The following is a 24,312-nucleotide window of genomic DNA, read 5'->3' on the forward strand; positions in this document are numbered from 1 at the left end:
ATACACTACCTAACAGAATACTCCATTCTACTGAATGTACAGCAATGCATGCAACCATATGACCTGTCTTTGTAATACTCATTTGTGCTTTATAGTTATCTGTTTAGAATAATGTTTTATCACTGATTTCATCATTGCTTAGTTAATCTTAAGTTAATTTTAAGCCAGCCCGTAATGCTGTGCATATAAGTGGCTTTGGCATGCTGCTCTTACCTGTATTTTTTGTACCTCTGTATGTATGTTCAAATTACAAAATAAATAAATAAATAAATAAATACTTTGCCATTTCTTCAACATTTCTGAGTGAGTTGTCTCTAAGTTCATTAATTTGATCGCACTCCAGTACATAATGACGCAGGGTGTGACAATTATCCACCTGGCAAAGTTTACATTTCGTTTGGTCTACATCTGGTGGTGGTGATTTAACCTGACTTAAATACTTGTAACCCAGCCGGAGCCGGGCGGTAGTGACATCCAAGAGTCTGCTTATTTTGTTGGATGCACCATAGATATGTGGCTCCTCCTGCATGATGGAATGATGATAGATGGATTGACTTGTGTCAATCTCCCTGAGTCTTAAGTCAATAGAGTTCAGTTGAAGTTCTTTTCGTATAATTGTTCTCAAACTGCTAACTGACAACCCATGATAGTAATCTACCCCCTCTGTCATTAAGACGATCTACAATACGAGGGTCATTACTAGGAATAAGGTAAAATTACACGGGTGTTTTCTAAAAAAAAAAAAAAAAATCATTCCCCTCCCTTTCTGTAGCTACATTCATCAGACACCTTTTGGCACTCTTCTTGAACTGGTTCATGCTAGAGTACATAGCTCTTCTGCCTGGTGGCCTTCTGCACCAGCCTTCATCGGGTGTGGAAGTCTCGCTCTGCTGGGTCTTGGCAAAGGGGTCCACTCGGTCTAATTAGGAACTAGTTTTTTTTTCTATTTCCGAAGAATCCCATTTCTTTTCTTTAATCTCCCAGTTTTGGTCAACGTAACTTCCCGGTACATCGTTAAATCGGGTTCATTACGGTGTAAGCTGTCACTGGCCCTGATAAACCCAACACAACAACATCCTGCCTGGTGTCTGCCAGCCAGGTATGGTGTAACATTTTCTCCCGTATTGCCCGCTGGTTCATTTCCCAGGTTTACATTTTTTTAGTGATGGGTGAACATGGACAGCAGGTGTCTTATGGAAACACGTCCCTAATGTTTTCCAGCCGTACCAGAGGAGATTCGAACTCCGGACCTCAGTGTCTGAGCTGAGTGCGCTAGCGATCAAGCTAATTTTTGTAACTGTATTTATGTATACCTAATAAACCTACTTAATTACTAGGGGTACTTAATTGGGGGTATCCATGCCCCTTAGCTGTATGGGAAACAGATAATGTGGGTGTAGGACTCGATCTCTGAACAATTTTTAAAAAAAGTTGAATTAGAATAAACTGTCACTCGTTCTGTACCTAGCTATCTTTGTGTAAATTAAAACCAAGTTAATGACTTCTTTTGGAGTCATACTGGTACCTAATACAACTGGTGATGATAATTTCAACAGTCTGGCGAAGGGAGTATACCTGGAGAGGGTTTCGGGGGTCAACGCCCCACGGCCTGGTCTGTGACCAGGCCTCATGGTGGATCACGGCCTTCTCAACCAGGCTGTTACTGCTGGCTGCACTCAAACTGGCATACGAAACACAACCCAGATGGTCAGGTACTGACTTTAAGTGCCTGTCCAGTGCCTTCTTGAAGACAGTCAGGGGGGCATTGACAATTCACCAGGGGTCTGTAGTCATAAAAAGGTTACATACCCGTGCTCTAGTCCATTATATTTTGTTTTAAAATTCTACCTTAGAAACCAAAATTTTACTCAATATTTTTGTCTAGTTTAGCAGTGTCATTGACTTTATCTTGCTTCTGAAAGTCTGTGTAAGAGGCACAAGAGCTTCACTCTAGCCCCACCAACTACCACCCTTCCATATATGATATGGAAGGGTGGTAGTTGGTGGAAGGAAAACATTACATTTTCTCTAGTCCAACATTAGAGAAAATGTGTATGAATCTGCGCTGGCCCAGTCACTGCCCTTAATACATAACGCTTTTGTTTACAATTCTTGGCATGAATTATTCATTACTTCTCCCTTTGTTTATGATGGCATCTAAAGGTAGTTGTTAGAAATGATTAAACTCAGTAAACATGGTATGCCGATGGTAATAATATGGCTCTGGGTCGCTGTGTAGGTAGCCGGTAGGTGTAGCCCAGGCTACCTACCGGCTACCTGCACTGACTTCCTACAAATAAATGCTACTTGCCTCTCACCCTACATTAAGACTACAAGTATTTTAAGGTAAGTAATGAATGTACTGTGTATGTATTTTACTTTTTATTGTATTTTTTAATGCCTAGTTCTATTACTAACTTAATATAAGTTAGTGTAAACTTGACAACCCTGCGCCTGTTGTGGAATCTATTGTGGCTTTGGGGAAGTCCATGGGGTTGGATGTGAGTGGCCAGGATGTGGAAGAGTTGGTGGACAACCTCAGGGAAGAGCTAATCACTGAAGAGCTGCAACTCTATAGTTATTCTCTATGAAATTTATTTTTTGTCAATATTTTTGGGTGTCTGGAACAGATTAATTGGATTTACATTTTTTTCTCATGGGAAATATTACTTCGGTTTTCGTCCATTTCGGATTTCTACTGACCTTCTGGAATGGATTAAGGATGAAAACTGGGGTTGCACTGTACTGAACATCAGAGCAATAAAAATTGTGAGTACATATTTTAAAAAATAATAAATTATCCTCCCTTATTTGTAGTTTCATTCATTAGATATGCATATACTCATACCTAAATTGTTTTATTCTAAGATTGGCCTTGACTTAATCATATAACCCATTCCATCTCTTTATCACTGTGAGTTATTAGGCTTGAGGCCTGGCTACCTTCTTTGGGTACTATAGATCTATACTCACCTAGTATCATATTGGTAAACTCTCCAGGTAAACTCTCCAGGTAAACTCCAGGTAGTGAGTCCTAACCTTTACAGAATTTGCATCAAGATATTCTGAATACTAGTTGGCAGTTTTGTCTAGACTACTTGATTGAATTTCAGTTCCTTTATTCTTTCTGCCACTTGAAGCCTTTCCAGTTTTTGTAATTCTTCTTTCACTACATTTTCTCTTGGTCTAGGATGAATCTCACAATCTTAGTTTGTGCAAAATTGTAGTCAGGTTTTACGTTTTTTGTTAGAGCAACACTATGAAGAACTAGAATAGTCTACATGACATTGTATTTGAACCCAACGTACAGTCTTGCATGCCTGAGCAGGTAGGCACTGCTCAGGCATGCTATTTTCATCTCATCTGATATTCGTGGATCAAAGGATGTTCGTAGATATTTCACTAAAGTTACTGTAGAGATAACTGTTTTTCATAAGTGAAGCAACAGTTTATCTATCATATAACCATACAGTGATAGTTCTTTTACTACATCTTGTTGGTATGCATACATTAGGAGTTTGCACTTAACACATGCCTGCTGGGCATGTTATTGGTTGGGGTACCATATATTACTTCTGTATTTTCTTTTTGTAGAAACTTGTGCATGTAGCTGAGGGAGAGGGATGGGGTGTAACCAGTCACTGACTTGGGCAGGGTGTGGGAATCCTTCTCATCTGAGACTTTGGTGAAGGGGGCTCTTGAACCTAATTGAGAATGCTTGTTCCTTTCATGTTTTGGGATGTTTGTCTCATTTTACCCTTTCTGCTCAAATTTTAAATTTTTTCTTACCCAATGGTTGAGCTTTAAATGTCAGTGGCCTCTAAAACCCCAACAACACCAAAAGACTGGTTCTTACTCAAGGTAGTTACAGTAGGGCCCCACTTATATGGCAGGTTAGGTTGCAGGCTACTGCCAGAAAGCAGAATGCCATTTTTTCCACTTATAAATTCATATAAATGCCAGATAACAAGTTTACACTAACATATATTAAGTTAGCAATAGAACTAGGCATTAAAAAACAATAAAAAGTAAAATAAATGCAGTACACTCATTATTTAACTCAAAATATTTGTAGTCTTAATGTAGGGCAAAAGTGAGTAGTATTTTCTGTAAGAAGTAGGTGTGGTAGCCCTCCAGGCCACCCCACCCACACATAATATACTATGACACTGAAAGCACCCTAGAGTGATAAAATGCATATACAATACATTCACTACTTACCTTAAAATGTTTATAGTCTTAATGGTCTTAATGTAGGATGAGAAGTGAAGAGTATTTATTTGTAGAAAGTCAGGTGTGGGGGGTAGGGTAGGGTAGCCCACCTGGCCACCCCACCCACTATTTAAACAAACAGACGAAGCATCTGGTTATGGTTTTTACACGTTCATACAAACACCTTACATTGTGTACAAGTTGTCTCCACAATGGTACAGTAGAATAAATAAAGACCAACATTTCCATTCTCACGTAGCATCATTTTTAGAAGGAATGATGCTCTGACAAGTTAATACAGAATAAATAAACAGCAACACTCACATTCTCATGCAACACACCAGTTTTAGAGAGACTGATATTATTATTATTATTATTATTATTATTATTATTATTATTATTATTATTATTATTATTATTATAATGACACGATTGCAAACAAACCACACCCCCGGCCGGGATTGAACCCGCGGTCATAGAGTCTCAAAACTCCAGCCCGTCGTGTTAGCCACTAGACCAGCTAGCCACAATAAGATTCATCCAACTAGGTATATTTCTACAACATAGGAAGGTTAGCACAGGCACCACTGTGACCACAAATGCAACTTTTTACAGACGAATCTCCAGCTAGCGTGGCCGTGACGAACTCTAGCTTAAGTCCCTTCACTGCCGTCAACATGACTCAAGAAATCGTAATGACATGATTGCAAACAAACCATACCCCCGGCCGGTGTATGGTTTGTCTGTAAAATTCGTCTGTAAAAACTTGCATTTGTGGTCACAGTGGTGCCTGTGCTAACCTTCCTATGGTGTAGAAATATACCTAGTTGGATGAATCTTATTGTGGCTAGCTGGTCTAGTGGCTAACGCGACGGGCTGGAGTTTTGAGACTCTATGACCGCGGGTTCAATCCCGGCTGGGGGTATGGTTTGTTTGCAATCGTGTCATTACGATTTCTTGAGTCATGTTGACGGCAGTGAAGGGACTTGAGCTAGAGTTCGTCACGGCCACGCTAGCTGGAGATTCGTCTGTAAAAACTTGCATTTGTGGTCACAGTGGTGCCTGTGCTAACCTTCCTATGGTGTAGAAATATACCTAGTTGGATGAATCTTATTGTGGCTAGCTGGTCTAGTGGCTAACGCGACGGGCTGGAGTTTTGAGACTATGACCGCGGTTTCAATCCCGGCCGGGGGTATGGTTTGTTTGCAATCGTGTCATTACGATTTTTTGAGTCATGTTGACGGCAGTGAAGGGACTTGAGCTAGAGTTCGTCACGGCCACGCTAGCTGGAGATTCGTCTGTAAAAACCTTGCATTTGTGGTCACAGTGGTGCCTGTGCTAACCTTCCTATGGTGTAGAAATATACCTAGTTGGATGAATCTTATTGTGGCTAGCTGGTCTAGTGGCTAACGCGACGGGCTGGAGTTTTGAGACTCTATGACCACGGGTTCAATCCCGGCCGGGGGTATGGTTTGTTTGCAATCGTGTCATTACGATTTCTTGAGTCATGAAAGAAATATTTTTCTACAGTTAAGAAACCGGTGTTTGACTAGAGAAAACGTAATTCTTTCGACATTCCTACAAGCTGTTTGATAAACAAATCTCATATTTATGTCAATTTTTATACTGTGGATGTATGTATCGTGTTTATATGTTAGGTATCGTGTTTATTACATAATTTTGAAAAAAATATCATAGACGGATTAATGGAAATGCCTATCTGTATTAATGTAATATATGTACAACATTTAATGCGCCCAAGAGATTATTATATGGCGTCGAGTAGAGAGACTCTTAGTGATCTTAATGTGTACCTGCACGCCAGCACAGTGTGTAAGTATGTATATTTAGGTACAGGTACACATAAGTACAGTGGTCCCTCATTAATCGTCCGGCCTAAAAGTAGTCCATTTCGGAAATAGTCCTGTTATTTCATCTAAACATTGGCTTGCAAATGGTCCTTTAACTTGCTAATCGTCTTTCGTCCTGGACGCGTACTCACGGCTCTGAGCCATTCCCAGCCAGTGTGCCATTGTTTACCAGTGAGCGACGGTCCCCTCACGTGTTCGTACGAAATATTTCATAATATTCCATTCATTTTAGTGCTTGCAAGTGCTAAATAAGCTACCATGGCTCCAAAGAAAGCTCCTGGTGCCAAACCTTTGGTAAAGAAAGTGAGAAATACGATTGAATTTAAGAAAAACATCATTGAACAATATGAAAGGAGCAAGAGTTTCAGCAGGAAGAGCAACAGATCGCAGCTCAGAATCTTGCTGCAGAGGAGGAGGAAGAGAGATGGAAGAAGGTGCCTTCTTCAGAAATTAAGGAGATTTTTGAAATGTGGGGTAGGATGGAAAGATTTATGGAGAAACATCACCCTGAGAAGGATGTTGCAAGCCATATCGGCAACTTGTACAGTGACAGAGTCTTGGCCCATTTTAGGGAAGTTTTAAAGAGACGCCAGAAACAGAGCTCTCTGGACATTTTTTTGTGAGACAGGACTCCAGTGACTCTCAAGCTGGTTCTAGTGGCATTAAGAAACAGAGAAGAGAAGTAGCCCCAGAAAAGCACTTGGTACCTGAGGTGTTGATGGAATGGGATTCCCCTTCCAAACAGTAATTCAATGTCTCTCCTCCTCCAGCCTTCCATACGCTAAGAAGAATCACCAATAAAGGTAAGTGTTATGCTGTTAATGTTTCATTCATCATGTGCCACTGTATTGTTTATGTACTACATCTATATTTAATGTAAAAAAAATTTTTTGTTTTAATACTTCTGGGTGTCAGGAACGGATTAATTGTATTTACATTATTTCTTATGGGAAAATTGATTAAAAAATCGTCTATTTCGATAATAGTCCCACTTCCAGGAACGGATTATGGACGATAATTGAGGGACCACCGTATAATTATCAGAGTACATACATATAAAATATGCAATAACTTTAAAACACTTGAAATTTTGGAAAATTTCCAGGCATAATAGAGAGAGGTGCTCACGGAGAATATAAACAAACCGGGCGGGGCGTGCTGTATTAGAAAGACCGCTCGCCGTACAGCAAGTTTTGGTCATAATTTGAAATTGCTGTATTAGGGGAACGCCATTAGGGGAAACACCGTAAAGTGGGGCCCTACTGTACAGTGGGCCCCCGAGTTTCGTGATTAATCCGTTCCAGAGAGCCTGGCAAAAGTCGAAATTCATGAAACTCGAAACCATTTTCCCCATAAGAAATAATGGAAATAAAATTAATCTGTTCCAGACACCCAAAAATATTAAAATAAAATATTTTTTTCAAATTAAATAAAGATTTACATACTGAAAACAATCACAAATCAAGTACATGCATATAAAAAATAATAATAACATTACACTTACCTTTACTGAAGACTTCTGGGTGGATTGAAGACGGGAGGAAGGGATAGGAGGAGGGGATAGGAGGAAGGTGTACACTATTGTTTGGAAGGAGAATCTCCTTCCATTAGGACTTCAGGTAGCAAGTCCTTTTCTGGGGTTACTTCCCTTCTTCTTTTAATGCCACTGGGAACAACTTGAGAGTCACTGGACCTCTGTCGCACAAAATATCTGTCCAGAGAGGTCTGTTTCTGGCATTTCTTTATGATTTGCCTGAAGTGGGACAAGGTTTTGTCACTGAACATATTGCAGATATGGCTTGTTTCAGTTTGGTCAGGGTGATACTTTTCAACAAAACTTTGCAACTCATTCCACTTTGAACACATGTCCTTAATCACCGAAGAAGGCACCTCCTTCACTCTCTTTTCCTCCTCTGAAGCAAGTTCCTCAGCTGTGGTCTGATGCTGTTCCAGTTGAAGCTCTTGCAGTTCGTCAGTGGTTAGCTCTTCCCTGTGGTCCTCCACCAACTCTTCCACATCCCCGTCACCTTCAACCCCATGGACTTGCCCAGTGCCACAACACCTTCCACAACAGGCAGAGGGTCGGCAGGGCCAGGGTCTGCCTCAAACCCTTCAAAATCCCTCTGGATCGTGTTCTTCGCTTTCTTTACCAAAGGGCTTGCACTAGCTTTCCTTGGGCCCATGGTGACTTATTTAGCAGTTGCAATTACAAAAAACAACGGATTATTACGTATGAACCCGCAGGGTGATGGTCACATATTGGTAAACAATGGCACACTGTGCGTGAATGGCGTGGGAGACTGGCTTTGTGTGCGCGGTGATGGGCGGATGGGTACTGGACGGTCGCTGAATCACGAGTCTAATCACGAAACTCGAGGCCAAATTTGGCCGAAAAAACTTGCCGAAAGTCGAATTTCACGAAAGTCGATGCTGCCAAAACTCAGGGGTCCACTGTACAGTGGTCCCTCGACCAACGATGGCATCGTATGACGTTAAATCCGACTAGTGATACATTTTAACGCAAAAATTTTGCCTCAACTAGCGCTAAAAAACTCGACCAACGTGATTCGTTCCGTTTGAGACGCGTCCACATGTGGCCTGAGTGCACCTCACTTGTCCCATGGGTGCCAATGTTTACAAGCCAGCCACCGTGGTCACATCCAAACATACAATCAGAACATTTCATATTATCACAACATTTTTAGTGATTGCACCTGCAAAATAAGTCACCATGGGCCCCAAGGAAGCTTCTAGTGCCAACCCTACAGCAAAAAAGGGCAAGAATCACTATGGATATGAAGAAAGAGATCATTGCTAAGTATGAAAGTGGAGTGCGTGTCTCCGAGCTGGCCAGGTTGTACACAAAACCCCAATCAACCATCGCTACTATTGTGGCCAAGAAAACGGCAATCAAGGAAGCTGTTCTTGCCAAAGGTGCAACTATGTTTTCGAAACTGAGATCGCAAGTGATAGAAGATGTTGAGAGACTGTTATTAGTGTGGATAAACGAAAAACAAATAGCAGGAGATAGCATCTCTCAAGCAATCATATGTGAAAAGGCTATGAAGTTGCATGACGATTTAATTAAAAAAATGCCTGCAACTAGTGATGATGTGAGTGAATTTAAGGCCAGCAAAGGTTGGTTTGAGAGATTTAACCCCTTCAGGGTCCAAGGCCAAAATCAGAAGTGGTGCTCCAGTGTCCAAGAAATTTTGAAAAAAAAAAAATTATTTTTCTTACAGAATTAAAGAGCATATTTTTGTGAAGGTAATAAGACAAAAAAAAAAATTTCTGATCAGTACTTACTGAGATACAGTGCCAAGAAGTTTGTCCAAAATGATGTGGTGACGGCAACATTGATGAATTCCACATACGCACATTACATTATTTAACGGTTTTTATAGTTTTTTTCTTTTCTTTTCCAATTTTTTTCTTTTCCTACTAACATTTGGGGCCTGAGAGACCAATACTGTATATAATGTATATATATAAACTCACTGTATTGAACACACTAACCGCACTAAAGTTATTATCATATTATTGTTTACCACTGTTGTTTATTACAATAAACATGCACAAATCTTGTATAATACTAATGTTCTATCATATATTTACATATTTACAATCACTGGACATGGTTTTAGAACTGCTGGAGCTTGTGGAACTCCTTGAAACAAGGCACCATACACAGAGGCACCTTACATTCCTCACATATAAACTGAGTGTCTTTGCGTCTTTGTTGCCGTCATTTTGTTTGTGCACAGATGATGAATCTCTTCTGAGCAAATTTCTTCTGAGTTGAAGGAAACTGTATTATGAAATGATCACCTTCCCTCCTCAAACGCTTGGGTATATCCTGAGTAATTCGAGGACCTTGTTGTATAGCAGGTGTTCTTACCTGGTACTTCATTATGAGTTGTCTGACAACAGACAAACAAAATTCACCATACGGTGGTCTGTTGCCAGTCTTTATTTGGTACATATTATATTCATTGAGCATTGAAATGTCCATGAGATGGAAGAAAAGTTTCATGTACCACTTGTAACTCTTACGAACACAATCAACAAAACCAATCTGCATGTCACATTTGTCAACCAAGTGCAAGTTTTGTGTATAATCAATCACTGTCACTCGATCAACTTTGCCACTGTCTTGCATTTCATTACGCTGAATGGTTGTCAACAATGTGACATATCGTTTGTCATGCCACCGTAATGCCATGATATCATTGGCAGTAAACACCTGCACGTCATCACCACGAGCACCTGCGTTGAGCTTGGGCATATGTTTACGATTAGACCGCACTGTGCCACACACATCTGTCTTGTTCACTCGCATGAAATCACTGAGTAATGGGCTTGTGTACCAGTTATTGGTATATAATGTATGCCCCTTACCAAGATAAGGTGCCATCATGTTTCTCACTACGTCACCTGAGATACCCAATAACATCTTGGTATCTTTCAATGTTTTACTTCCCGTGTATACAACAATATCCAACACCAGGCCACTGTCACAGTCACAGAGTACAAACAGTTTTATACCAAAGCGTTTCCTCTTGCTCGGTATATACTGCTTGAATGACAGTCTACCTTTGAACAAAATCAAAGACTCGTCAATTACAACATTCTTGAATGGATAAAAGTATATGCTGAACTTTTGTTTGAGATACATGAAAACATTTCTAATCTTATATAACCTGCCACTTCTGTCAGGCCTGGTTTTGCCAGAGAAGTGCAACATACGTAAGAGTAAGATAAACCTGTTCACTGGGATGATTTCACTGAAGACCGGGGTAGAAATTAGCTGATCTGTGGACCAGTATGCTTTTATATTATGCTTATAGACATGAGGCATAAGCATTATTGTTGCAAAAAGCAAATACATTTCTGCAACAGTCATCTCATTCCACCTGTGTAGTCTTGACTGTGGTGATATGATCGTATTTGCCATGGTGTACTCAAAATACTTATTACTTTCCCTGACAATAGTTTCCATCAATGGCTGGTCAAAGAATAATTCAAAGAATTCCAGTTCATTGGCCGTAGTTCCAAGGGGACAAGTAGGTAGAATTCCACTGTGAGACTCATCAAAGTGGTGAGGCTTGGGAACAAAATTGGGATTTTGCTGCCAATCCCACATATGGTTTGCTGGTGGATACTGGACATCATAGGCTGGTTGTGCGGGTGGTTGTGGTTGTGGTGGGCTGGTGGCTGACACTCCGCTTTGTCCTTGAACTGACGAGTCAGCAGCGTGGGTCCCAGCGTGGGCTGGTGAGTCACGCATGGCGGTGCCACTACCATCACCACTCCCACCATCCACTGATGCCTGTGGTCTATCCATGCCAAATGTAGCCACATCATCCTCACTATCACTACCTAAAACTGGTGTAGGGCCACGGGATGTACTCCGGGATGTACTCCGTCCCCTGGGCACAGCATAGGGTACACTACCCGAGCGCATGCGGCGGCGAACATACTGACGCTTCACTGGTGAATATGATTCCTCACTATCACTACTCGAATGATCGTCGGGCACAATAAAATCACAATCCACGTCACTATCATCATCATTACTGAAGTCAGAGGCCTGGCCACGCGAAAATATTAGTTTTCTCTTGCGTTGAGGCACAACTGACCGTGAGTCACGAGTGCCCACACCAGAGGTAGAAGGTTGAGGATCGTCAGGGTTTTCTGCACTATTATCGATATCCTGGTCATTCCTTTTGGCCACTAACTGATCAAAGCCGTAGAATTCGTCTTCATTTCCACTTCCATCAGTGTCAGAACTATCAGATAGGAAGAGGAGAGTCCCAATTTTCCGGGGAGTGAGAGCTGACTTGCAACGAGGCATGGTGAACAAGGGTAACTGAGCCGGCGTTCCCACAATGCTATGCGGGCGCCTAGATTTTTTGTTTATGGCGCACACCCACCATGCAGACCCGTTCTCTCACATGTAGGCCTATGAGCTCTTTCGCGCTAAATTTGACGGCGCTAGAATTTTGGCATAGATCTATGGTTTGGACACTCAACGTGAAGCCATAGATCTACGGGACGGACCCTGAAAGGGTTAAGAATCGTAGTGGCATACATAGTGTGATAAGGCATGGTGAGGCTGCCAATTCAGACCACAAAGCGGCTGAAAAATATGTGCAGGAATTCAAGGAGTACATAGACAGTGAAGGACTGAAACCTGAACAAGTGTTTAATTGTGACGAAATAGGCCTGTTCTGGAAGAAAATGCCAAGCAGGACCTGCATTACTCACGAGGAAAAGGCACTCCCAGGACATAAGCCTATGAAAGACAGGCTTACTCTGTTGATGTGTGCTAATGCTAGTGGTGATTGCAAAGTGAAGCCTTTATTGGTGTATCACTCTGAAACTCCCAGAGTGTTCAGGAAAGACAATGTCCTCAAGGCTAATTTGTGTGTGCTGTGGAGGGCAAACAGTAAGGCATGGGTCACTAGGGACTTTTTCTATGACTGGTTACACCATGCATTTGCCCCCACTGTGAAAAATTACCTCCTGGAAAATAAATTGGACCTTAAGTGCCTCCTGGTATTAGACAATGCTCCTGGTCATCCTTCAGACTTGGCAGAGCAACTTTCTGGGGACATGAGCTTCATCAAGGTCAAGTTTTTGCCTCCTAATGCCACTCCTCTCCTGCAGCCCATGGACCAGCAGGTCATTGCAAACTTCAAAAAACTCTACACAAAAGCTATGTTTGAAAGGTGCTTTGTAGTGACCTCAGAAACTCAATTGACTCTAAGAGAGTTTTGGAGAGATCACTTTAGCATCCTCAATTGTGTAAACATTATAGGTAAGGCTTGGGAGGAAGTGACTAAGAGGACCTTGAACTCTGCTTGGAAGAAACTGTGGCCAGAATGTGTAGACAAAAGGGATTTTGAAGGATTTGAGGCTAACCCTGAGAAGCCTATGCCAGTTGTGGAATCAGTTGTGGCATTGGGGAAGTCCTTGGGGTTGGAGGTTAGTGGGGAGGATGTGGAAGAGTTGGTGGAGGAGGACAATGAAGAACTAACCACTGATGAGCTGCAAGATCATCTTCAACAGCAAGAGGCCACACCTGAGGAAACTGCTCTGGAGGAGGGAATAGAGAAATTGAAGAACTTGTCTACTTCAAAGATTAAGGAAATGTGTGCAATGTGGCTTAAAGTGCAAACCTTTTTTGATGAAAATCACCCTCAGACAGCTACTGCAAGCCGTGTTGGCAACCTGTACAATGACACTGTTGTGAACCACTTTAGGAAAGTCATAAAGGAATGAGAGGTACAGGCCTCTATGGACAGATATGTTGTGCAACAGAAGTCCAGTAACTCTCAACATTAAAAGAAGAAGGGAAGTAACCCCGGAAAAGGACTTGCCACCTCAAGTCCTAATGGAAGGGGATTCCCCTTCTAAACACTAACCCCATCCACACACTCCCCTCCTCCCATCCCATCAGTCATCACCAGATCTTCAATAAAGGTAAGTGTCATGTAATTGTACATGTCTTCTTCAGTTTGTGTGTATTAAAATTAATATTTCATGTGGTAAAAATTTTTTTTTTTCAATACTTTGGAGTGTCAGGAACGGATTAATTTGATTTCCATTATTTCTTATGGGGAAAATTAACTCGACTAACGATTATTTCAACTAACGATGAGCTCTAAGGAACGGATTAATATCGTTGGTCGAGGGTCCACTGTATTTAATTTGACTTTAAACTTATTAAAAAGGAATTAGATCCCAATTTTGCTAGGAAATTAGTGAAAAGCATGCCCTATTGTTTGCGCGCCTTCACGGCACGCATAACGGAGATAAAACACCTCAATTACTGGGAGCGCTTGAAGTTCCTGAACCTGTATTCACTGGAATGCAGGCGGAAGAGCCATGAGGCGCAATCTAAGAGGAAACAGCACCAAGGCCAGCAAGAAAACACCGAAAAATCAACTATTCAACAAGTGTAGCCAGGAGGACGCCGGCCCAGCAACCACCCCACTCACCACCACTCAAGGCGACACCACAACAATAACAACAAACATGGCTGCCCCCAGCCCATCCTCCCCTCTCTTCCCCGGATTCAACCTACCAAGTAGTCTCTCAGGTATGACCAACGATCCAGATACCCTAAAGACATGCATCTCCACCTTAGTTATTGAAAATATGAATCTTCGAGAGAGGCTAACAAAACAAGACACCAGGATGACACAACTGGAGAACAAAATCCTCAGTCTTGAACAAAAGTTATCAACACCAGGAATGACTAACTGTGACAAGACCATCCAAACAGTCATAGATAGCCATACCCAACAAATAATATCTCTTAATACAAAGGTTGAAGAAGCAGTAAAAGAATGGAAGAACAACTTAGATAACCAGTTCAGTGACTACTTTGCTCTCCAAGAAGATAAAACTGAACAAGATAAACTATCGGACGCAGTAATAGTTACCAGTCCACTTTTTCCCAGTGATATGAACCAAACAAACAGTAAAGAAATTACTCTGCAGATCATAAAGGACCAAACAAGTGTTATTGTACCAGAGTCTGAAATAAAAGAAGCCAGGTTACTAGGATCCCATGGTAGAAAAAGTGTTATGCTTAGATTCCACTCACATGACAGGAAAAAAGACTTAATTATTGCATCTATTAAAGTAAAGAAAGAGGTATACAGTGGACCCCCGCATACCGCACGCATCGCATACCGTACAATCCGCATACCGCTCGCTTTTTTCGCAAAAATTTTGCCTTGCATACCGCCCAAAAACCCGCTCACCGCTCTTCGTCCGAGACGCGTCCAATGTGTGGCCTGAGCCATGCTCACATGTTCCGCCGGTGGCATTGTTTACCAGCCAGCCTCCGCGGTAACATCCAAGCATACAATCGGAACATTTCGTATTATTACAGTGTTTTTGGTGATTTTTTCTGGAAAATAAGTGACCATGGGCCCCAAGAAAGCTTCTAGTGCCAACCCTACAGCAATAAGGGTGAGAATTACTATAGAGATGAAGAAAAAGATCATTGATAAGTATGAAAGTGGAGTGCGTGTCCGAGCTGGCCAAGTTGTATAATAAACCCCAATCAACCATCGCTACTATTGGTGGTACAGCTGTTGCTGCTGCTGTACCACCGTCAGCTGCTGCTGCACTGTCAGCTGCTGCTGCACTGTCAGCTGCTGCTGCACTGTCAGCTGCTGCTGCTGTTGTACCACCGTCAGCTGCTGCTGCTGCTGTAGTACCATCTGCTGCTGCTGTAGCATCGTCTGCTGCTGCTGTAGCATCGTCTGCTGCTGCTGTAGCATCGTCTGCTGCTGCTGTAGCATCGTCTGCTGCTGCTGTAGCATCGTCTGCTGCTGCTGCAGTAGCATCGTCTGCTGCTGCTGTAGCATCGTCTACTGCTGCTGTAGCATCGTCTGCTGCTGCTGTAGCATCGTCTGCTGCTGCTGTAGCATCGTTTGTTGCTTCTGTAGCATCGTCTGCTGCTGCTGTAGCATCGTCTGTTGCTGCTGTAGCATCGTCTGTTGCTGCTGTACCACCGTCAGCTGCTGCTGCTGCTGCTGTAGCACCGTTGTTGGTGTGGCTTATTGAGAATACCAAGAAACAATTAACCCCAGAGGATTTGCCACCCAGGATAACCCAAAAAAGTCAGTGTCATCGAAGACTGTCTAACTTATTTCCATTGGGGTCCTTAATCTTGTCTCCCAGGATGCAACCCACACCAGTCGACTAACACCCAGGTGAACAGGGAAAAATGCCTGGAACTAGTGCTCATATTGGTGAATTTAAAGCCAGCAAAGGTTGGTTTGAGAGATTTAAGAATCGTAGTGGCATACACAGTGTGATAAGGCCTGTTCTGGAAGAAAATGCCAAACAGGACCTACAGTACTCAGGAGGAAAAGGCACTCCCAGGACACAGTGTCTCATCAGTCATTGCTGCATCTTCAATAAAGGTAAGTGTCATTTATTCTTCATTTAGTAGAGTAGTACATGCACAATATATATTGTGCATGTACTACTCTACTATTGTGCATGTATCCTTCTCTTTGTGTGTAGGAAAATGTATATTTCATGTGGTAAAAACTTTTTTTTCATACTTTTGGGTGTCTTGCACTGATTAATTTGATTTCCATTATTTCTTATGGGGAAAATTCATTCGCATACCGAACATTTCGCATAACAATCAGCCCTCTTGCACGGATTAAAGTCGCTATGCGGGGGTCCACTGTACATAAACGAATGTCTTACCAAAAAACGTCAGAACCTCCTGTATAGAGTCAGAAAACTTAAGCGGGAGAATAATGACACAATACACCAATGCTTCACACGGGATGGGAAAATTCTTGTTAGGAAAACAAATGTAGGTCAACTGTACACAATCACGAACGAGAATGATCTATCACGATTTCTCAGGGATACTAATCTTACAGAGAATAACTAAACAATGTCCAACCTAAAAGCCTACGTAGTGTAGCGTATGTTTTGCTCCATTATTGTTCAAATTTCATTGTACAATCTCTTACTAATTAAATAATCAACTACCTCATTTTGTGATTTTACTAGTAAGCATAAGTCACCTTATGTAATTTTCTTATTTACTATTGTTTGCTTAAACATTAGCTGAATTGATACTTTCTCTGTCCATATTACTACCTCATATTTTTTTAAATATTGTCAATTGATATTACTTACTAAAATTAATAATTATCATTTTTACTATAATTTCAATTTACTCTTAACATTTTTGACATTTAATAACCATTACTTGTCTAATTACCTTTACCTGTTTTAATACCACATTTACTATCTTAGAGTGCTCTTAATTACCTTGTACTGCCATATAACCTCTAGTATAACTACCAGTGCAATATTGAATGAAATAAACATTACTTTTTCACTTTTTTTGTAAACATTATTACTTACTAAAATTTTATTAAACACCATATTTACTACCAGTCAATTTTACTTTTGTACATTAAACATTATTTTATACTTCCCATAACATTTTGTTGCCAAATTTTCAAGTTTGTATATTCAACTCCAACCTTTATATTATCCTTTGTACCTGTGTACCTGTCTACCATCTTACTATCATATTATAACCAAGACATTACCATTGTTATTTTTTACTATTATTCTTTTGGTACTTTAATTGTGAATTTTATTTTGTCAATTTAAATCTAGTTATACTCCTGATCTTGTCAACAACCTATACCAGACTCTAGTGCAATTGCAAGTACCATTTCAATTTGTATTTTTATATTATAAGTTTATATTATAATTCCTACTCTAAGATTGTTTTCATATCTTAGTGACTATATTGTGTGTGCAATTAGTGTATATTTCAATTATATTATTGTTCAAGGCCCTTAACTATCTTTTGCTAACTAGTACCAACTACCTCATATATTTTTTTTTCCTACTTTTTTATTCTTTTGCTACCTTAACTTGTATATTTTATCTTGTCAATTTAAATCTAGTTATACTCTAATTCTTGTAAACAACTTATATAACACCTTAGTGCAATTACAATTGAGAGTCTTGTGCCTTTTTTATATTATTAGATTAAACTCAGTTGTACTATAGTCAATACCAAATTCATTATATTAGACCATATTGCAATTACTAGTGAGAGACTGGTGCTATTTTTAATTTGTATTTTTATATTATTAGATTAAATCTAGTTGTACTATAGCTCATTCTAGCTCAAAACAGACTACATAAAAGTCATTATATTAGACCTTAGTGCAATTACAAGTGAGAGTCTTGTTCTATTTTAAATTTGTATTTTTATATTACTAGTTTATACCTAGTTGTACTTTAGTTCATTCCAGCACAACACATAGACAACATCAACTTCATTATGTGTAGTAGTGACTATACTCTATATGACCAAAATACTCTAGCTATATACTTATCCAAAGCTTCCCACCACTACAGATATCAGTACTAGAACTCAACACATAACTCAGGATATAAATAACCATAATTTAAACCTAGAAGATGATTGATCATGTTGACCCTGATCTAAATCTCCATAATCTGACACCCAATCAAAACCTATTAGAAAGTAACTGCCTTTATTACACAGCATCACAAGCCAGCACTATCCTAAACAATGCTAAAATTCTATCAGTACTTAACTACAACATCAGGTCCTTAAGCAAACACTATGATGACCTCCTGGCACTCCTTGAATCACTAAAGACACCCTTCTCCTGCATTATTCTTACTGAGACCTGGCTTAAGCAGGACACAATAGATATCTACCCTCTACCAGGATACACAGCAATTCACAACTGCAGACCAAACCAAGTTGGGGGTGGTATTGCAATCTATTACTCTAACCAATTATCTTGTATTAGCACCACTTGCTTTAGTGATGAATATGGGGAATACATTTTTGCTAATTTTACTGTAAAAAACCTTAAGACACCTATAACAATTGGTGCCATTTACCGGATACCTCACACAAACATCCCAAATTTCAGTGAGAAATTGAAGTCACTAATAACAAACAGACAAATGAATAAGCACCACGTTCTCTTAGCTGGAGACTTCAACATCAACCTTGGCTTACTAGATGATCAGCCTGTAACTGATTTCATCAACAATATGAACAACACACTTCTCATACCAACAATAACTAAACCAACCAGGCTCACTGAGACAAGTGCAACCATAATAGACCACATATGGACCAATATACTAGCTCCCCTTAAATCAGGGATAATCACAGATAGCACTACAGACCACTACCCTACCTTCCTCCTGACAAACATTAATAAACCACCACTTGAATACAACAAAGTCTCATTTAGACTCCATGACGAGGCCTCAATAAGGAAGTTCACAACTGACCTAGATATTGTTGACTGGCCTACAGAATTCTCCAAGGCCAATGGTATTGATGACTGGACAGACATTTTTCTTAACAAATTACTTAGACTATACAACAAACATTGTCCTATAAAAACGAAACAGATCACAAACAAACGGCTTGGTTGCCCATGGCTAACCAGCACCATTCTGAAATCCATTGACAAGAAACACCAATATGAAAAGCAATATAGACAGAGCTTAATACACAAAGATATTTTTAAACACTGTTCATCAGTTCTCACCAAAGTAATAAAGAAAGCCAAACAACTATACTACTCCAGTAGATTCACAGACACTAGAGGACCTGGAAAACACTCTCTCAGATTCTAGGGACCCACAAACTGAAAAAAAACAAGAATATTGTCCTAACTAAACCTAATGAAACACCACTACATCCCACTGATACAGCTAACAAGATAAACGACTTCTCAACCATAGGATCTAATCTCGCCAATAAAATCCCACATACTAATGCCCATGCCGGGGACTACCTAGATGGGAATTTCCCAAATTCCCTCTATCTTGCACCAACTGAGCCCTCGGAAATCACCGAGATTATAAAGTCACTTAAAAACAACTCAGGGAATCTGTCTAATGTCCCACCATTACTGTACAAGCGAGCGGCCCATATCCTTTTGCATGCTATTTCATTACTTTTTAACAAGTCACTAGAAACTAGCACCTTCCCGAAACTACTCAAGATGGCAAGGGTTACACCAATACATAAAGGTGGTGACCCTACAGACTTAAACAACTATCGGCCAATATTAAACTTACCATTGCTATCCAAAATCTTTGAGAAACTCGTGCACAGGAGACTATATTCATTTATAACAGCACAAAACATACTCAACCCCTGCCAATTTGGATTTAGGAAAAATAAAAGCACTAATGATGCAATCATAAATATGCTAGATCTGCTTTACACAGCATTGGAAAATAAGGAATATCCACTAGGAATTTTTATTGACCTAAGAAAAGCTTTTGACACAGTAGACCACGACATCCTACTCCACAAACTTGACCATTACGGTATAAGAGGCCATGCGCTTGCTTATTTCAAATCTTACCTTACTAATAGGTATCAGTATGTTACCATTAAAGACACAGCATCAACAACACGGCCACTTGATACTGGAGTTCCGCAGGGAAGTGTCCTTGGTCCCCTGCTCTTCCTCATATACATCAATGATCTTCCAAATGTATCCCAACACCTGAAACCCATTCTCTTTGCTGACGACACGACTTATGTCATCTCTCACCCTAATCTTGCCACCCTCAACACCATTGTTAACGAGGAGCTGATCAAAATATCGACTTGGATGACAGCCAATAAACTTACGCTTAACACTGACAAAACCTACTATATTATGTTTGGTAGCAGAGCAGGAGATGCACAAATTAACATTAAGATCGACAACACTAATTACCAGACATAATGAGGGCAAATTCCTAGGCCTATACCTTGACAACAACCTGAATTTCAGCACCCATATCCAACACATAACCAAAAAAGTATCCAAAACAGTTGGGATCCTCTCCAAGATACGATACTACGTGCCGCAAAATGCCCTTCTCACACTATACCACTCACTTATTTATCCATACCTCACCTATGCTATTTGTGCTTGGGGATCAACTGCAGCAACACACCTAAAGCCAATAATAACCCAACAAAAAGCTGCAGTAAGAATAATCACTAAATCCCATCCCTGGCAACACACCCCCCCACTCTTCATAGATCTAAACTTACTCCCTGTTCAGTAGATCCACACTTACTACTGTGCAATCTACATCTACAGGACCTTAAACTCCAATATCAACCTTGACCTAAAACGCTTTCTTGATAGTTGTGACAGAACCCACAGGCATAACACCAGACACAAACATCTCTACGACATTCCCCATGTCCGACTAAACCTTTACAAAAATTCAATGTATGTCAAAGGCCCTAAAATCTGGAACACCCTACCTGAGAACTCTAGAACTGCAGACACATTCATCACCTTCAAAACTACCATTAGAAAACATCTTATCTCCCTGATAAACCCCATCAACTAACTACACGAATACCACCTGGTGGTTCACACTTACACTCACTCACCCATTTGACCATAAACAGAAATATTAATCTCAATCTTAAAATAATGAATCCTATGATACTCCAATACTGAAACTATGTACTGTGCCAAAACAAAAGCATTCACATTGCTAAACTCACAAACTAGCATTTAGTCACTTAGCCATAATACCAACTTACCTCATAATTTGTAATATTTTAAAATAAAGAATTAAACTAAGTCTGCCCGAAATGCCTAGCCATGCTAGGCGTTCTAGTGGTACACTCTGTAATCATTATTTAACTACATGTAAACCACACAACAACCAAATTCTGTAAATTCAACATTGTAATCTTTATAGAGAATAAACTTTGAATTTGAATTTGAATGTACACCTGGAAAATCCTAGAGGGACTAGTACTGAACTTGCACACGAAAATCACTCACAATGAAAGCAAAAGACTTGGCAGACGATGCACCATCCTCCCAATGAAAAGCAGGGGTGTCACTAGCACGTTAAGAGACAATACAATAAGTGTCAGGGGCCCAAGACTGTTCAACTGCCTCCCAGCATACATAAGGGGGATTACCAATAGACCCCTGGCAGTCTTCAAGCTGGCACTGGACAAGCACCTAAAGTCGGTACCTGATCAGCCGGGCTGTGGCTTGTACGTTGGATTGCGTGCAGCCAGCAGTAACAGCCTGGTTGATCAGGCTCTGATCCACCAGGAGGCCTGGTCACAGACCGGGCCACGGGGGCGTTGACCCCCGGAACTCTCTCCAGGTAAACACCATCATTCAGTGTCATACAAATTATCACTTGGCAGGATAATTGCTTGTTAGCCAGGATATTTGTCATTTCAGTACTGTTGATTTCATTTAGAGTTGTTGTGCATTTGTCACTTATAGGATAAATGTCTGGTAAATCATTTCAGGAAAAGTTAGCCTTTGGCTTTTCCAGTCTTTGTGCACACAATTGCCATTCATTTGTTGACCAGACTTGAGTATGATTAACCTGATTGACAAAGGTAGGTGCACATCATACAAAGCACAGTGCCACTTGGCCTGGTGTATCCATAGTGAAATCCAATGTAAGTACAGTACCTCATCTCTCAGTGGTAGCGTGTTTGACTCTCAGCCAGAAGAACCCAGGTTCAGTCCCCAGGCAGAATGAGGCATAGGTGCATACCTTTTATCACCTGCTGCCCCTGTTCACCTAGCAGTATATACAGTATATACAGTGGAACCTCTACTTGCGAGCGTGTCCACGTGCGAGTTTTTCCAAATACGAGCAGTCGATTGGTCGATTTTTTGCTTCCATACGCGAGCAAAATTTCCACGAGCGAGCAGACCTCAAGGTAGGTTCCTTGACACTGGTGAAGGGCTCTTGCTCTTGATCTCGGGAATTGTGTCTCACTTGTTTGTTGGACTATCTTATTGAAACTTGGGCAATGTATGATGGAAAGATGCTTCTTAACATACACCAAAAATGAAAGAAATCTAAGCATAAATAATGGAGTTCACTTCTCAGCAATTAGCCACAACTTAGTGGTAATTTTGAATGGTTTTTATGGTTGTATTCTCGTTTTTTTGGTCTCATTTGATAGAATGGAAGATATATTACAGAAATAGATATGATTTTGATTGCTTTCACGACGAAAAGTACCTTGAAATAGAGCTCAACCTAGGAGAATGGTCCATTGCTTGGCTGTTTCAGTGTAAACAAATGACGTCACAGTAAATCTTATATTTTTTGTGTGAATAAAAATTACAAATTATTTATATAATAATAATGATAATAATGATAATAATAATAATAATAATAATAATAATAATATTAATAATAATAATAATAATAATAATAATGAAAGAAATCTAAGCATAAATAATGGAGTTCACTTCTCAGCAATTAGCCACCCCTTAGTGGTATTTTCGTATGGTTTTTATGGTTGTATTCTCGTTTTTTTTGGTCTCATTTAATAGAATGGAAGATATATTACAGAAATAGATGATTTTGATTGCTTTCATAACGAAAAGTGCCTTGTAATTGAGCTCAACCTAGGAGAAATGGTCCATTGCTTGGCTGTTTCAGTGTAAACAAATGACGTCACTGTCCATTCCAATATGCAGTCGTGAATCGGTTGACATATTTATGCAATTATTGCAATAAGGAATAACAGTAAATCTTATATTTTTTGTGTGAATAAAAATTACAAATAATTTATATAATAATACTAATAATAACGATAATAATATGTATAATAATAATATATATAATAATAATATGAATAATAACTATGTATAATAATAATAACAATAATAGTATAATACAATAATAATAATAATAATATAATATGTATAATAATAATACATATATAATAACAATGTACTACATATAATAATTATAATAATAGACAGCTTCAAAAGGCCATCACTAGATGGCAGTGTTTACCACAACAAAGAGGGAGTGGTTGTGGCCGCCTCCACCTGTTACATAATGACATATTTTATTCATTCTAGAGTACAGTGGTCCCTCGTTTTTCGTAATTAATCCGTTCCTGGAGCCGTTACTATAAACGAAATTTACGATTTGCGAATCAATTTTCCCCATAAGAAATAATGTAAATACAATTAATACGTTCCTGACACCCAGAAGTATTAAAACAAAAAAAAATTTTACATGAAATATACATGTAGTACATAAACAATACAATGGGAAATGATGAATGAAACATTAACAGCGTAACACTTACCTTTATTGGAGATTCTTCTTAGTGTATGGGAGACTGGAGGAGAGAGATTGAATTGTTTACAGTTTGGAAGGGGAATCCCCTTCCAGCAACACCTCAGGTACCAATTGCTTCTCTGGGGTTGCTTCTCTTCTCTGTTTCTTAATGCCACTTGGACCACCTTGAGAGTCACTCTAGTCCTGTCTCGCAAAGTAACTGTGGAGAGAGCTCTGTTTCTGGCGTCTCTTTAACACTTCCCTAAAATGGCCCAAGACTTTGTCACTGTACATATTTCTCACCTTCTTTACCACAGGCTTGGCACTAGGAGCTTTCTTTGGAGCCATGGTAGCTTATTTAGTACTTGCAAGCACTAAAATGAGTGGAATATTATGAAATATTTCGTAGGAGCACTTGAGGGGACCTTCACTCAATGGTAAACAATGCCAGACTGACTGGGTAGGGAGGCCGCCCCGGCTGACACTGTGCATACGCGTCCCGGACGAACTACTATTCGCGAGTCAAACTATGAAAAGTGAGTCCATGTTTATACCAAAATACCCCTAT

The 24,312-nt window shown here is 40.0% G+C and overlaps 1 protein-coding gene across 1 annotated transcript in view; it reads left to right on the forward strand.

The window, feature by feature from the left end:
• Positions 1 to 1,052: 1,052 nt before the first annotated feature.
• LOC128684183 (mitochondrial import inner membrane translocase subunit Tim21) overlaps positions 1,053 to 24,312 on the forward strand; it is a 76,623-nt gene continuing 53,363 nt past the window's right edge. The window contains exons 1-2 of the mRNA XM_070088992.1: positions 1,053 to 1,099; positions 1,557 to 1,712. The gene's annotated coding sequence lies outside the window, so the exon portion shown is untranslated. The remainder of the gene's footprint in view (positions 1,100 to 1,556; positions 1,713 to 24,312) is intronic.

The sequence above is a fragment of the Cherax quadricarinatus genome, chromosome 2 (assembly GCF_038502225.1).
Source record: "Cherax quadricarinatus isolate ZL_2023a chromosome 2, ASM3850222v1, whole genome shotgun sequence".
NCBI classification, from domain to species: Eukaryota; Metazoa; Arthropoda; class Malacostraca; order Decapoda; family Parastacidae; genus Cherax; species Cherax quadricarinatus.